This window comes from Protopterus annectens, chromosome 10.part0, assembly GCF_019279795.1.
Source record: "Protopterus annectens isolate FY-2018-M chromosome 10.part0, PAN1.0, whole genome shotgun sequence".
NCBI lineage: Eukaryota > Metazoa > Chordata > Ceratodontiformes > Protopteridae > Protopterus > Protopterus annectens.
In genome coordinates this window covers 1,379,828,362-1,379,845,256 of record NC_056744.1, presented here as the reverse complement: position 1 = coordinate 1,379,845,256, position 16,895 = coordinate 1,379,828,362, and the positions used below count along the sequence as shown (strand labels likewise).

The 16,895-nt window shown below is 50.9% G+C and overlaps 1 protein-coding gene and 1 non-coding gene across 2 annotated transcripts in view; one reads left to right on the top strand and one right to left on the bottom strand.

Annotated features, from left to right (window-relative positions):
- LOC122813606 (calcium-activated chloride channel regulator 1-like) overlaps window positions 1–16,895 on the bottom strand; it is a gene marked incomplete at its 3' end in the record, with an annotated part of 1,902,671 nt that overhangs the window by 1,305,684 nt on the left and 580,092 nt on the right.
- Window positions 15,095–15,248, top strand: LOC122814528. The gene has a single exon (XR_006366792.1). It is a non-coding gene; the product is annotated as a 5.8S ribosomal RNA (ribosomal RNA).

The window sequence follows — 16,895 nt, the reverse complement described above, 5'->3', positions numbered from 1 at the left end:
GAATTAAAAAGTCAACAGAAGCAGATGGTCACTATTTCACATATTAACACTGGTGCTTTAAGAGCTTCTTATAAAGTCATACTTTAAGTTGCAAAAACTAAAAAATATATACAGTTGCTGAGACACTAGTGAAAAAATGCATCAAAGATGTTTGCTTGGAAATGTTAGGTGAGTCTGTGACAAAGAAGGCAGCTTAAGTACCACTTTCCAATGCCACCATAGCTGGAAGTGTTCACAAAACGGCTAATGAAGAGCATCTTGTAGAATAAATAAAGCTGGTAAAGTATCATTCATTGCAACTTTATAAATGCACAGGTATTTCTAACATGGTAATTCTTTTGGTATTTGTGTGATTTGAACATGATGCTGGTATGAAGGAACATACTTTTTTGCTGCTTCATTACTGACAAACACAGCTAGCTCTGAGCTGTATAAAACTTTGAAGGATTATATTGTCAACAAATGTGGCTTGGAGTTTAAGTTTTGTGCAGGGCAGTGTTCTGATGGTGCAGCTGCAATGACAAGAAAACATTTTGGAGTAACTCCCAGATTAAGGAGCTTCTACCACAATGTAAATCAACACACTGCTTCCTCCATCGAGAAAGTCTTGCAACAAAAAATGTCAGCTGAATGAAATAGTGTGTTTAGTGAACAAGTAAAGATTGTAAATTTTGTTAAAACTAATGCATTAAATTCTCAGTTGTTCTCTTTCTTCTGTGATAGTATGGAAGCTGATCATAAACAATTGCTATTGCATGCTGAGGCATGATGGTTAGCATGGGGAAAAGTTTTGTCAAGAGATTTTAATAGAAAGAACTATTAGTATTTTTGCAAGAGAAGAAACCAGTTCGGTCTGAAAGTTTTAAAGCTGTGAGCTGGACAGCCAGGTTTCCTTGTTTGTCTGAAATGTTCAGTATTTTTAATGATCTTAGTACTTCCATGCAAGGAAGGAATGTAATTGAAACAAAAGTTAGAACAGAGTTTCTTCAGATTGCTATGAAATGTTCCATAATTTATCAACTGTTGTCAGTGAAGTAGGTTATTATCTTGATACTGCATTTAAATGAAAAATTATCACTGAATACCTTACAAATTTGACAGAACACTTTGCATTTAACTCTTCATCCACACGTAGGAAATTCATCATGGATCTAGAATCTTTCTTTCTTCAAAAGAAAATTTAAATTTGTCTATAACTTTGCAGGATAAATTGTTGAAACTGGATACGATGAAGGATTGAAGATGAAATTTGAAAATTCAGCATCACTTGCCTCATTTTGGATAAAAGTTAAAAGTGAATATCCTGAACTTGCTAAAATTCCTTTAAAATTACTTCTTCCATTCCCATCAACATACCTCCATGAGAGTGGTTTCTCTGCTATGAGCATTATTAAAACAAAACAGAGAAACAATTTCGATACACATTATCCCATTCGAGTAACACTGTCATCAATCCAGCCTTGACTAGATAAGTTAATAAGCAAGAAACAAGCTCCGTTGTCACATTAAAAATGAAGTATATATCTAATGAGATCATTCAAAGTGTGCTTATATAGGTATGTAATTTAAGGACTTGCTATTTCACGCATAATGTATGCTTAGTTACAATCTTTGAGCTGTTTAGTTCTGATTTTTTCTTGAAATTCTGTTGACTCTAATAAACAACCTAAGCTTGTATTTTATCTTATCTTTTTTCATTCATTTTTCTAGTAATTATGTTTTGCTGTAGTTGACAATTTTAGCTGTCCCCAACAGACTGGAAATAAATCAAGTAGTCCTCTACTGCAGATGGTTTGGGAAGTACCTCTCTAGTGCATCATGCTACTTTACCAGCCTTGATGAGAGTCTCTTGTGAATCTAAAATGATGCACCTCCAGCTTTTCCCCCTGCTGTGCAGTAGTTGATCTCAACATGTGAAAGGCATCATAGCTGGGGTGTTCTCCACTGTTTTAAATGTCTCAGTCACTACATCATTCTCCAGGATAATAAGGGCTTGTTTAGGCTCCTACTATTCATTTATCAGTAACACTTTTGTACTTTTCCTTTGTTTTTATCGTTATGTTGATAGGATTATCAGGTTGGCATTCCCTAAAAAGGCACTATGGGGGTGGACAATGTCTCTGCCAATAATCAAAACTTGGAGATATATATATACATATATATATATATATATATATATAAATATATATATATATATATAAATATATATATCTATATATATATATATATATATATATATATATATATATATATATATATATATATATATATATATATATATATATATATATATATATATATATGGGTCCCCTACACATGGTCGAAATGACACAAAGTCGAAACCCATATGGCCGAGACCATATGTTCAGGTTTTGAAATCCTGACCATGTGTAACGGACAACTCCGTGCAGTGTGGAATGGAAATATTTCAATTTCTGCACTGTAGTGTGATCTTAGAGTTGGTATATTAAATTTACGGGGTGGGGGGGTGTAGCCCCCTGCTAACACTTAGAAAGTGAGTTAACGTTGTGTATTTTTTTTTTACATGTTCGAAATTGAGGAAGTCGAACATATGGTCTCTGCAATATGGGTTTCGGCTTTTTGCAATTTCGATCATGTATAGTAGACCCATATATATATATATATATATATATATATATATATATATATATATATATATATATATATATGTGTGTGTATATCGTATTTCCCAGAAAATAAGACTGAGTCTTATATTCTTTCTCAAGGCGAAATGTGCATTAGGGCTTATTATCAGGGGATGCCTTATTTACCCACACCGTACAACAATCTACCTTTATTTAGTTATTCATGTACAAAAATTGACATTAATTAATTTACACAAATCGACATTTCTTCATGTACAAAAATCAACATTTATTCATGTACACAAATTGACATTTATTTTGTACTTTTCTATTTTTGGACAACAGTTCTAATAATGGGTTGACAGTTGTGTGAGAATTCTACATAAACAGTGCAACAAACATTTCAACTCCAGAATATCTGCACCTTGGCTTTCATGGTTATTCAAATACAGTCAGTCATGTCATCTTCTTCTGGGACATTGTTATAAGTGTCCAACCCCCGAATTTCAGCCTGAATTTCTTGTGACTCCATTTTCTGTAGCACCATTGGCCCCAGTCTGTCATGCCTAGCAAATGAGCTCTCCTTAAATGAGCACTGCTTGTCCAAGTAGCCTGCTCATAGTGCATTGGCAACATAGCTGTCAGTGATTTTATCCCATGAATTTTTCACCCAAGTCATGACCTCCTGCAGGCTAGGCTTCACAAAGTTTCCATGCTGATTTCTCTCTATTCTATTTTCAATGTAGTCATTGAGTTCCATCCGCAAATGGTCCTTGACTGGCTTGTTTATTGCAATATCAAGAGTCTGAAGATAGACAGTCATTCCTCTAGGAATCATTATTTGATCTATTCTCCTCCATCCTAGGAATTTCTTTGTTTCTTTAGCATGGTGAGTGCTGGCTGAATCCCAGACTAGCAGACCTCTTTTGCCACCTCGCAAAACAAGTGGCAGCATTACATCGACCCACTTCCTTATAACTGCTTGTATGAACCAGGCTTTTTCAGTTTCAAGAATGTAAATGCCTGAAACACGTTCAATCTTATCTTTCTTGCCCTTACTAATGATTAGAGGTGGGGTTTTCTTTCCATCTAGATGAATTGCCAAAATACAGGTAACACGTACAGTCTCGTAACCAGTGGAGGGAATGTAGATTGATGAGGCACCCCTCTGATCAATTGTTGTTTGAGATCCTTGGCCTATAAACACTGCAGTTTCATCCATCGCAATCATGTTTGAGAGTTGGTATTTAGAAAAGTCAATGGAATCAACAAAGGACTTGAACACAAGTGTATGTTTAATAACTTCAGTATCTTCCAGCTTGAACAGTGTTGTTGATCTTCTTAGAGACAGTTCATATCAATGAAGGAAGCCATCCAGCCAATGTGGTGATGCTTTGAATTCTTCTGGGGATATTTCTAACTGTGGTGCTATTGCAAGGACCAATGCTTAAATATCAGCTCTGTGCACAGCCAAAGCCTTTGCTCTCCTGTTAACAATCCACTCACAGATGATGTCTTCAAGCTCAGGAAATAATGGTTGCTGACCTGATCCACACTTACAATTCTTAGCGTTTCCCTCATCGGCCTGATTGACGTTAAAGTATGCTGCTCACCATTTTCAGACCATTCGGAGATCTAACTTTTTCTCTTTACAGAAAGCCATCAGGTTCTTTCCATGGGAGTCCTCCCCAATTCCTTTCTTGTTCTCAATGGAATAGCTCTTTCTTTTTGCACTCATCTTGTCTGGGGGGTTAATTGAAGACTTACGTGACTGGAATGGCAACACAAAATGGCGCCGGTTATGAAGAGAAGACACTACCACAGCTGCTCATTACCATGAGTGCGCACTTCCTGCACGTTGTCTGTACTTTGAGTGATCAAAGTACACCTGCGTGGGTTTATGGGCCAAGGCTCTCAACTGTCAAGTGTGAGTGATGATTAGGTTACAGTAAGAATCAGAACTGGGGCTTATTTTTGGTGTAGGGCTTATATCATGAACACCCTGGAAAAAACATGCTAGGCCTTACTCTCTGGTTAGGTCTTATTTAGAAGGAAATAAGGTATGTAAAACAGGAAAACAGCTCTCTCGCTGTGTAGACGTGGAAGCCATGAGGCGGTCCCTCCCAACCGAAGTCCTTAAGACGGCATCTCTGAAATATCACAAAGTCTCAGGAAGTGCTCTGGAGGGGAAAGCAGGGGAACATGGAAGTCTGGATGACAGTCTGTCTGAGGCCTTGTGGCCAGCAAAGTTCCAGAAGGCTGGAAGGATCAGTGGGAAGCTCCCCTGAGGGCCTCCAAGGGCAGGGTTGCCAATTACCATTTGGCAGCCTCCAGGAGTTATGTTTCCCAGGAAAAGCGCTCTCCCGCCTGGGTAGAAGTGGAAGCCATGAGGGGATCCCTCCTCGTGGAAGTCCTTAAGGGAGAGAGAGATGGATGACGGAAGGGCTGTGAGAGCTGCCGCCTGCATTCCCAAAATGTGGCAAAGTCCCCAGAATGGCTCTGAACAGGAAAGGAGGGGGGACGTGGAAGTCCCGATGGGAGTATGGCTGCCCCTCAGAGGGCGAGGGGAATTCTATGAGGTCAGCCAAAAATGAAGGGAGGTCCCAGTGAGAGGCCGCAAGGGCTCGGAGACACGGCCCGGTTAGGCAGCCTGCAGGGGATATGCAGGAAAGGTAGACCATGGTGCTCTGGACCGGATAGGTGGGGAAGAGTGGCGTAAGGTGCCCAGGCATGGGGCACTCCCCCTGGGTGTGAGGGCACTGAGAGCATGCCTCCCGGTGGTTCAGAAGTTTCAGGGGATTGTCCTGCTAAAAGCCATGGGACCAGGAGCTCTCCTTCCAGGGTGAACTCAGTGGATGAGTCCACCTCAGTGGAAATCAGAAGGGGAGATCGGCGGAAGGCTCCCAGGCATGAAGGGCTCCCCACTGGGTGCGAGGGCACAGAGAGAATGCCCCCCCCCCACTGGTTTGGAAGTGTCAGGGGATCATCCTGTGGAAAGCCATGGGATCAGGAGCTCTCCTTCTTGGGTTAGCTAGAAGGGTGAGTCAGCCTCTGCGGAAGTCTGAAGGGGAGAGCAGCGTAAGGTGCCTGAGCATGGAGCACTCCTGCCAGGGAGGTGTAAGGGGTTCCGTCCCCGGCCAGTATGGGACAGCATCCATGAAATGCGGCAAAGTCCCTTGTGTGAATCTGGATGGGAAAGGAGGGGGATGTGGAAGTCCAGATGAGGTCGCGGCTGCTGGTCAGCAGGCAAGGGGAGTTCTGCAAAGTCAGCCAAAAATGGAGGGAGGTCCCAGTGGGAGGCCGTGAGGGCTCAGAGACATGGCCTGGTTAGGCAGCCTGCAGGGGATATGCGGGAGAGATGGACCGTGGTACTCTGAACCGGATTGGCAGGGAGAGTGGCAGAAGGCTCCCAGGCATGTAGCACACCCCCCCCTGTGTGCGAGCATCTAGAGTGCACCCCCCCCAGTTGTTCAGAAGTGTCAGGGAATCGTCCTGTGGAAAGCTGCGGGACCAGGAGCTCTTCTTTCCAGGTGAATTTGGTGGGTGAGTTCCCCCTGTGGAAGTCAGAAGGGGAGAGTGGTGGAAGACACCTGGGCATGGAGTGCTCCACCCTGGGTGTGAGGGAGCTGAGAGCATGCCCCCGATGGTTCAGAAGTTTCAGGAGATTGTTCTGCAGAAAGCCATGGGACCAGGAGCTCTCCTTCCCAGGTGAACTCAGTGGGTGAGTCCGACCCTGTGGAAGTTGGAAGGGGAGAGCTGTAGAAGGCACCCTGCCATGGACTGCTCCCCCTGGGTGCAAGGGTGCCGTGAGCATGTCCCCCCGGTGTTTCAGAAGTGTCAGGGGATCGTCCTGTGGAAAGGATCAGGACCAGGAGCTCTCCTTCCCGGGTGAGCTAGGAGGGTGAGTCTGCCCCTGCTGAAGTTGGAGGAGGAGAACAGCGTAAGGCACATGGGCATGGAGAGCTTCAACCAGTGAGGTGTGAGGGCTCCATCTCCAGCTGTTACAGGACAGCTTCCGTGAAATGAGGCAAAGTCCATCGCATAAATCTAGATGGGAAAGGAGGGGGACATGGAAGTCCCGATGAGGTTGCAGCTGCCAGTCGGTGGCTGAGGGGAGTTCCATGAGGTCAGCCAAAAATGGAGGGAAGTCTCAGTGAGAGGCTGTGAGATCTTAGAGGCACGGACCGATTAGGCAGCCTGAAGGGGATATGCGACAGATCTGGACCATGGTGGTCTGGAGTAGATTGGAGGGGGAGAGCGGCAGAAGGGTCCTGGGCATGGAGTGCTCCCCCCTGGGTGCGAGTGCACCTAGAAAGCGCCACCCTGGTGGTTCTGAAGTGTCAGGGGATTGTCCTTTGGAAAGCCATGGGACCAGGAGCTCTCCTTTCCTGGTGAATTCAGTGGGTGAGTCCCCCCACTAGAAGTTAGAAGGGGAGACCAGTGGAAGGCTCCAGGGCATGGAAGGGCTCCCCCCTGGGTGCGAGGATGCTGAGAGTGTGCCCCCCGGTGGTTCAGAAGTGTCAGGGGATTGTCCTGTGGAAAGCCTTGGGACCAAGAGCTCTCCTTCCCAGGTGAAGTCAGTGGGTGATTCCCCCCTGTGGAAGTCGGAAGGGGGAGAACAGCGTAAGACACCTGAGTATAGACTGCTCCTCCCTGGATGTGAGGGAGCTGAGACCGCATCCACCCGGAGTTTTGGAAGTGTCGGGGATTGTCCTGTGGAAGCCATGGGACAAGGAGCTCTCCTTCCCTGGTGAAGTCAGTGGGTGAGTCCCCCCTGTGGAAGTCGAAAGGGGAGAGTGGTGTAAGGTGCCTGGGCATGGAGCTCTCCCCTGTGGGTGCGAGGGAGCTGAGACTGTGCCCCCTGGTGGTTCAGAAGTTTCAGGGGATCATCCTGTGGAAAGCAGCAGGAACAGTAGCTCTCCTTCAAGGTGAAGTCGGTGGGTGAGTCCACCCCTGCGGAAGTCGGAAGGGCAGAGCAGTGTAAGGCACCCGAGTATGGAACACTCCTGCCAGGGAGGTGTGAGGGTTCCATCCCTGGCTGGTATGGGACGTCATCCATGAAATGCAGCAAAGTTCCTCTCATGAATCTGGATGGGAAAGGAGGGAGACGCGGAAGTCCTGATGAGGTTGCAGCTACTGGTCGGCGGCCGAAGGGAGTTTCCCGAGGTCAGCCAGTAATAGAGGGAGGGCCCAGTGAGAGGCCGCAACAGCTCAGCAACACTGCCCAGTTAGGAAGCCTGCAGGGGATATGCGGGAATGGTGGACTGTGGTGCTCTGGACTGGATTGGAGGGGTAGAGTGGTACAAGGTGCCCAGGCATGGAGCACTGCCCTCTGGGTGCGAAGGCATCAAGAGCGTGCCCCCCAAGTGGTTCGGAATTGTCATGGGATCGTCCTACTGAAAGCTGCGGGACCAGGAGCTCTCCTTCCCGTGTGAGCTAGGACGGTGAGTGCGCCCCTGTGGAAGTTGGAAGGGGAATGTGTCATAAGGCACCCGGGCATGGAGCGCTCCTGCCAGGAAGATGTGAGGGTTCCATCCCCGAAATGTGGCAAAGTCCCTCTCGTGAATCTGGATAGGAAATGAAAGGAACATGGAAGTCCCGATGAGGTCGTGGCTGATGGCTTGCAGAAGAGGGGAGTTCTGCGAGGTCGGCCAAAAATGGAGGGAGGTCCCAGTGAGAGGCCCCAAGGGCTCAGAGACACAGCCCAGTTAGGTAGCCTGCAGGGGATATGTGGGAGAGGTGGACAGTGGTGCTCTGGCCTCGATTGGAGGGGAAGAGCGGCGTAAGGTGGCCAGCATGGAGTGCTCCACCCTGGGTGTGAGGGCACTGAGAGCGCACCCACCAGTGGTTTGGAATTTTAAAGGGACTGTCCTGCGGAAAGCCACTGGACCAGGGGCTCTCCTTCCCAGGTGAATTCAGTGGGTGAGTTCCCCCCTGTGGAAGTCGGAAGGGTAGAGTGGCGTAAGGCACACAGACATGGAGTGCTCCTCCCTGGGTGCAAGGGAGCCGAGAGCGCACCCACCCGGTGGTTCAGAAGTGTCAAGGGATTGTCCTGTGGAAGCTGTGGGACAAGGAGCTCTCCTTCTTGGGTGAAGTCAGTGTGTGAATCTCCCCTGTGGAAGTTGGAAGCAGAGAGCAGCAGAAGTCTCCTAGGCATAGAACGTTCCTCCCTGGGTGCAAGGGTGCAGAGAGTGCACCCCCCATTGGTTTAGAAGTGTCAAGGGATTGTCCTGTGGACAGCTGCGGGACCAGGAGCTCTCCTTCCCACGTGAGCTGGGAGGGTGAGTCTGCCCCTGTGGAAGGCACAGGAGGAGAGCAGCATAAGGCACCCTGGCATGGAGCACTCCTGCGAGGGAGGTGTGAGGGTTCCATCCTGGCTAATATGGGATGACATCCGCTAAATGCGGCAAAGTCCCTCACATGAATCTGGACCAGAAAGGAAGGGTCATGGAAGTGCCGATGAGGTTGCGGTTGCAAGTCGGTGGCTGAGGGAAGTCGGCCAAAAATGGAGGTAGGTCCCGTTGAGAGGCTGCGAGGGCTCAGAGACATGGCCTGGTTAGGCAGCCTGCAGGGGATATGCGGGAGAGGTGGGCAGTGGTGCTCTGGACCTTATTAGATTGGAAGAGTGGTGGAAGGCTCCCAGGCATGGAGTGCTCCTCCCTGGGTGTGAGGGCTCCTAGATTGCGCCCCCCTGGTGGTTCCAAAGTGTCAGGGGTTCATCCTGTGGAAAGCCACAGGACCAGGAGCTCTCCTTCTCAGGTGAGCTAGGAAGGTGAGTCCGCCCCTGAGGAAGTTGGAAGGGGAGAGCGGTGTAAGGCATTGGGGCATGAAGCGCTTCTGCCAGGGAGGTGTGAGGGTTCTGTCTCTGGCTGATACGGGATGGCATCCATGAAATGCGGCAAAGTCCCTCACATGAATCTGGACGGGAAAAGAGGGGGATGCGGAAGTCCTGATGAGGTTGCAACTGCCGGTCGGCAGCTGAGGGGAGTTCCGCGTGGTCGGCCAAAAATGGAGGGAGGTCCTAGTGAGAGGCCGCCAGGGGTTGGAGACATGGCCCAGTTAGGCAGCCTGCAGGGGATATGTGGGATAGGTGGACCATTGTGCTCTGGACCAGATTGGAGGAGAAGAGTGGCGTAAGGTGCATGGGCATGGAGCGCTCCACCCTGAGTGTGATGGAGCCAAAAACATGCCCCCTTGGTGGTTCAGAAGTTTAAGGGGATCATCCAGTGGAAAGCCATGTGACCAAGAGCTCTGCTTCCCAAGTAAGCTAGGAGGGTGAGTCCGCCCCTGCGAAGTCGGAAGGGGAGAGTGGCGTAATGCACGTGGGCATGGAGCGTTCCTCTCAGGGAGGTGTGAGGGTTCCGTCCCCAGCAGGTATGGGATGGCATCCATGAAATGTGTCAAAGTCCCTCATGTGAATCTGGCTTGGAAAGGAGGGGGATGCGGAAGTCCCGATGAGGTCGTGGCTGCCAGTTGGCGGCCCATGTGAGTTCCGCGAGGTGGGCCAAAAATGGAGGGACATCCCCCCAGGGTGAAAGGGAGCTGAGAGCACACCCCCTGGTGGTTCAAAAGTTTCAGGGGATTGTCCTGTGGAAAACCACGTGACCAGGAGTTCTCCTTCCCATGTGAATTTGGTGGGTGAGTCCCCCCGTGGAAATCAGAGGGGTAGAGCAGCATAAGGCTCCTGGGCATGGAGCACTCCCCCCTGGGTGAGAGGGCATTAAGAGTGATTCAGAAGTGTCAGGGGGTCATCCTTCATAAAGCCGCAAGACCAAAAGCTCTCCTTCCCAGGTGAGCTAGGAGGGTGAGTCCCACCTTGCAGAAGTCGGAGAGGAAGAGTGGCGTAAGGCATCCAGGCATGGAGCCTTCCTGCTGGGGAGGTGTGAGGGTTCCATACTCAGCCATTATGGGATGTTATCCCCAAAATGCGGCAAAGTCCCCAGAATAGCTCTGGACCGGAAAGGACGGGGCTCGGAAGTCCTGATGAGAGCGGGCCTGCCCCTCAGCAGCCGACGGGAGTTCCGCGAGTGCGGCAGGGATCAAAAGGAGATCTCACTGAGATGCATCCAGAGCATGAAGACACAGCATGGTTAGGCAGCCTGCAGGAGATATGCGAGAAGACTGGGACCGTGGTGTTCTGAACCGGAAAGGAGGGGAGCTCGGAAGTCCCAGTGAGAGCAGGCCTGCCCCTCAGTGGCTGAGGGGAGTTCCACAAAGGTGGCAGGGATCGAGGGAGGTCCCGCTGAGAGGCATCCAGGGCACAGAGACACGGCACGGTTAGGCAGCCTGCAGGGGATATGCGAGAAGACTGGGACAGTGGTGTTCTGGACCAGAAAGGAGGGGGCTCGGAAGTCCCGATAAGAGCGGGTCTGCCCCTCGGCGGCCAAGGGGAGTTCCGCAAAGGCTGCAGGGATCGGAGGGAGGTCCCACTGAGAGGCATGCAGGGCAAGGAGACATGGCACAGTTAGGCAGCCTGCAGGGGATATGCGGGAAGACTGGGACCGTGGTGTTCTGGACCAGAAAGGAGGGGGGCTTGGAAGCCCCAATGAGAGTGGGCCTGAGAGGGGGCCTGCCCCTCGGTGGCCGATGGGCATTCCGTGAAGGTGGCAGGGATCAGAGGGAGGTCCCACTGAAAAGCATCCAGGGCAGGGAGACACAGCACAGTTATACAGCCTGCAGGGGATATGCGGGAAGACTGGGACTGTGGTGTTCTTGGCTGGAAAGCAGGGGGGCTCAGAAGTCCAGATGAGAGTGGGCCTGCCCCTTGGCGGCTGAGAGGAGTTCCACGAAAGTGGTAGGGGTAGAAGGGAGGTCCTGCTGAGAGGCATCCAGGGCACAGAAACATGGCATGGTTAGACAGCCTGCAGAGGATATGCATGAAGTCTGGGACTGTGATGTTTTGGACCAGAAAGGAGGGGTGCTCAGAAGTCCTGATGAAAGCAGGCCTGCCCCTCGGCAGCCGAGGGGAGTTCCATGAAGGTGGCAGGGATTGGAGGGAGGTCCCACTGAGAGGCATCCAGGGCATGGAGACATGGCATGGTTAGGCAGCCTGCAGGGGTCATGGAGGTGGCGAGGTCCCCGAGGCGAGCCTTGCGCTGCATCCGGGTAAAGAGGTCTCTTTGCATGGCCGAAGGGGGGACCACCATGGTAGGCCCTTACAAAAGTCATTAAGGGTGCTTCGTGTGTAGGCCTGAAGGCCCAGAAAGCTCCTGGCCATTCAGGCATCTGACGCTGCCCATTCTCATAGGCGTTCTCAAAAAATCTCAAAGTCCCCAGAGTAACCCTGGATCGGAAAGGAGGTGGACTTGGAAGTCCATATGAGAGCATAATTGCCCCTCTGAGGCCAAGGGGAGTTCTGCGGGGGTGGTCACACCCTGCATTTTCACACCCCTGATCACCCAGCAAGCTCGCATGATCTGGCAAGATTTGGCAGCCTCCAGGAGTTAGGGGACAAAGGGGGTTTTCATCAAAGGTCAAGTCTGGGTACCAGCCTCAGTGAGAATATCCTGCCATTTGTCCTCGTATTATAGTGCTGCCCTTTCCCACTGTCTATCGATCGAGCAAGCCAACTGACTCCCACTGGTGGAGGGTGCCCGTGGCATGGCTCTCTGGGTCATAGCTTGTGGGTTGAGCTTTTCCACCCCAGGAGCAAGGTCCAGTTGGGGTGCAGAGCACTCTATGCCCTTTAGGGTGGAAGTCTAGGGGAGACCGATGACCCCAGGCTGAGGCATATAAGTCCTGTGACATGGTTGAAATCCCTGGCATCCGTGTGAGGCTGAAGCATGTGGGGCTGTATTCCCCTTTTCTCTAGCTATAGTGCTGATGCACACTGCGCTGGCCTGCGGCCCACCAGGGTCACAGTTTCCAGTCCATGACCAGCACCCGGGGTGCTTCCTCCACAGGGAGAGGGATCCCTCCTGTCTGCAGAGGTGTGGGCTCTGGTCCCTCATCTCTGCCCACCTGATGAGGTGCTCCTATCTGATTGATCCTGCCAGTAGCATATGCTTGCCTCAAAGATTAAGCCATGCAAGTCTCTGTGCACATGGACATTACAGTGAAACTGCAAATGGCTCATTAAATTAGTTATGGTTCCTTTGATTGCTCCACTGTTACTTGGATAACTGTGGTAATTCTAGAGCCAATACATGCTGACAAGTGCTGGCCTTCGGGGATGCGTGCATTTATCAGACCAAAACCAATCCGGGTCTCAGCTCGGCAGTTTTGGTGACTCTAGATAAACTTGGGCCGATCTCGTGCCCTTGTGGTGGCAATGCGACATTCGAATGTCTGCCCTATCAACTTTCGATGGTACTATCTGTGCCTACTATGGTGACCATGGGTAATGGGGATTCTGGGTTCGATTCTGGAGAGGGAGCCTGAGAAACGATTACCACATCCAAGGAAGGCAGCAGGCGTGCAAATTACCCACTCCCAACTCGGGGAGGTAGTGATGAAAAATCACAATACAGGACTCTTTTGAGGCCCTGTAATTCAAATGAGTACAATTTAAATTCTTTAACAAGGATCTATTGGAGGGCAAGTCTGGTGCCAGCAGCCATGGTAATTCCAGCTCCAATAGCGTATATTAAAATTGCTGCAGTTAAAAAGCTTGTAGTTGGATCCTGGGATTGGACTGGTGGTCCGCCGCAAGGTGAGCTACTGCCTGTCCCAGCCCCTGCCTCTCAGTGCTCCCTCGATGCTCTTAACTGGGTGTCCCGGGGGTCTGAAGCGTTTAATTTGAAAAAATTAGAGTGTTCAAAGCAGTCTGGTTGCCTGAATACTTTAGCTAGGAATAATCGAATAGGACTCCAGTTCTATTTTGTTGGTTTTAAGAACTCGGGCCATGATTAAGCGGGACAGCCGGGGTCATTCGTATTGTGCCACTAAAGGTGAAATTCTTGGACCAGCACAAGACGAACGAAAGTGAAAGCATTTGCCAAGAATGTTTTCATTAATCAAGAATGAAAGTCAGAGGTTCGAAGACGATCGGATACCATCATAGTTCTGACCATAAATGATGCCGACTAGTGATCTGGCAGCATTATTCCCATGACCCACTGGGGAGCTTCCGGGAAACCAAAGTCTTTGGGTTCTGGGGGGAGTATGGTTGCAAAGTTGAAACTTAAAGGAATTGAAGGAAGGGCACCACCAGGAGTGGAACTTGTGGCTTAATTTGATTCAATACAGAAACCTCACCCAGCCCGGACACGGAAAGGATAGCTCTTTCTTAATTCTATGGGTGGTGGTGCAATGCCATTCTTAGTTGGTGGAGTGATTTGTCTGGTTAATTCCAATAACGGATGAGACTCTGCCATGCTAAATAGTTATGCGGCCCAGTGCGGTCGTCTCCAACTTCTTAGAGGGACAAGTGGCTTTCAGCCACACGAGATTGAGCAATAACAGGTTTGTGATGCCCTTAGACGTCCGGAGCTGCACACATGCTACACTGAATGGATTAGCATGTGTCTACCCTTGACCGACAGGTCCGGGTAATCTGCTGAACCCCATTCATGATAGGGACTGGAGATTGCAATTATTCTCAGCAAACAAGGAATTTCCAGTGAGTGCGGGTCATAAGCTCACATTGATTAAGTCCCTGCCCTTTGTACACACCACCCGTCACTACTACCGATTGGATGGTTTAGTGAGGTCCTCAGATCGGCCTGCTGGAGTTGGTCACAGCCCCAGTGGTGCACTGAGAAGATGATGAAACTTGACTATCTAGAGGAACTAAAAGTCATAACAAGGTTTCCGCAGGTGAACCTGCAGAAGGATCATTAATGCTGTGGGTCCTAGGACATTGCTGTCCCAGGGTACCAGGGCTTCTCCTCACTCTGCTGCCCTGACCCTCTGTGTCTCTCTGTCTTTCTCTTACTTGACTCCTATCTCTCTGTGCACCCTTGTGGGCGCCAGCAGGACTGAGCCTGTGTCTCTAGGGGGGGGTGGGAGGGAGGGAGAGTAGAGGGAGTGAGAGGAGGGGTGGTGTTTGTCCCCGCTGGCTCCCGGCAGCGGGAGGGAGTGGGTGCATTTGTGCAGTCAGAGGTGCGAGTGCTCCTCTGCTGCCATGAGGAGATGGTGGTGGAGGGTGTGCCTGACCCAATGGTGTGGTCCACCATGTGCCCTGGAGGTGGCTGCCACCCTGTGTGGTAGTGGGAGGGAGAGGGTGCAGTCCCAGCAGGGGGACGGTGGCCTCCCCTCTTGCCTTGTGGGGCAACCCCTGGGGGTTTCATAATGGAGTCCTCTCCCCTCGATGTCGGTCATGGGTACCTGTGGAGGATGCCCCACTCCACACGGGGTGTTGGTTCAAAGACCTAGAAGGTCAGCAGTGTGGCCGTGTGCTGGCCACTGTGGAACTCCCTGCTGTCCTGCGGCGTGGGGCCAGTAACTCTGGTCTGGGCGCCCATGATGATGCCTGTGAAACCTTGCGTGCTCATCTTGAGGTGCAATGCCAGGAGGGCAGCAGTGCCCATGGCAAATGAGAAATGTACAACTCTGAGCAGTGGATCACGTGGCTTGTGCGTCAATGAAGAACGCAGCTAATTGCGAGAACTAATGTGAATTGCAGGACACATTGACCATCAACACTTTGAATGCACTTTGCGGCCCCGAGTTACTCCTGAAGCTACGCCTGTCTCAGGGTCATTGTGGCTTCCATCACCCATGGGGGTGCCTGGCCCATGTTGAGGGTGCAGCCGGGGAGTAGAGGGAGCCCACTGCAGGCCCCCACCCCCCTAGGGAGACATGTGGATGGAGGAGGAGTCCCCTGCTGCCCAGAGCTGGGAAGCCTGTCCGAGGCTGGGATGGAGGTGGTGCGTATCCAGACTGCCCATGGAGGCTGTCAGTGGTACTGCCACAGGGCTGGCCTCCTGGTGTGGAGCCTGACAACTGCCTGTTTAGTTCCTGCATGCTGAGGCTGTGTTGGCTGTCCTCCACCGTTTGGAGTTCGGTTGTGGGAAGTGGGTGTATGGGGTCCAAGGGAGGATGGGTAGTCTGCCTGCCCCTGAGGCCCCTGCTGTCCCCCCATGACCATGCACTGAATGCGACCTCAGATCAGACGTGGTAACCTGCCGAATTTAAGCATATTACTAAGCGGAGGAAAATAAACTAACCAGGAGTCCATCAGTAATGGTGAGTGAAGAGGGAATAGCCCAGCACCGAATCCCCACCCAGGCAATGTGCACAGGTAAATGTGGCATACGGAAGTCCATCTCCCGGCGTTGCCCAGACGGCCCAAGTCCTTGTGATCGAGACTCAGCCTGCGGATGGTGTGAGGCAGGTGGCGGCGCCCGGCGCGTCAGGATCAAGTCTTCCCGGAGTCAGGTTGTTTATGAATGCAGCCCAAAACGGGTGGTAAACTCCATCTAAGGCTAAACACTGGCACAAGACCAATAGTGGACAAGTACCATAAGGAAAAGTTGAAAAGAACTTTGAAGAGAGAGTTCAAGAGGGTGTGAAACTGTTCAGAGGTAAATGGGTGAGGTCCACCTGGTCCGCCCAGAGGATTCAACATGGCGGCCATGCTGGCCGCATGGGTGAGGCAGATCCCCTCCCCCTCGGGGGGGTGGGGGACTGTCCCCTAGCATGCTTGCTGCCGTTGGGTGCATTTTCTCTGTGGTTGTGCGCTGCAACCGGTTCCAGGTTGGCTGGGAAGGCTGTGTGGAAGGTTGCTCCCCTCATTACAGGGGAGTGTTACAGCCCCTTGCTGTGCCCCAGGATTGTGGGAGATGACTGCTGCTGCACCCACCCCAGCCCTCGCGGTAGGGGCTGGGGGGCCCCAGCTCCCGATGGGACTGTCAACTGGGCCGGACTAACCTCAGTGCGGCCTGACTGTGTCTTGCTGATGTGCCAGCGGGCTCACCTCAGGTGTCCTGGGTCTGCGGTGATGTCAGTGACCCACCTGTCCCATCTTGAAACATGGACCAAGATGTCTAACAGGTGAGCAAGTCCGAGGGTGGGCAGGAGACCCCATGGTGTAATGAAAGTGAGGGCCGGTGAGCATTGGCTGAGGTGGAATCCTCCCATCCCGCATTGGGGGGTGCACCGCTGGCCCACCTCACCCGTACCATCGGGAAGGTAGAGCATGAGTGCACCTGGTGGGACCTGAAAGATGGTGAACTATGCCTGGGCAGGGCAAAGCCAGAGAAAACTCTGGTGGAGGTCTATAGTGGTCCAGATGTGCAAATCGGTCGTCCAACCTGGGTATAGGGGCAAAAGACTAATCGAACCATCTAGTGGCTGGTTCCCTCTGAAGTTTCTCTCATGATAGCTGGCGCTCAGCGGAAGCAGTTT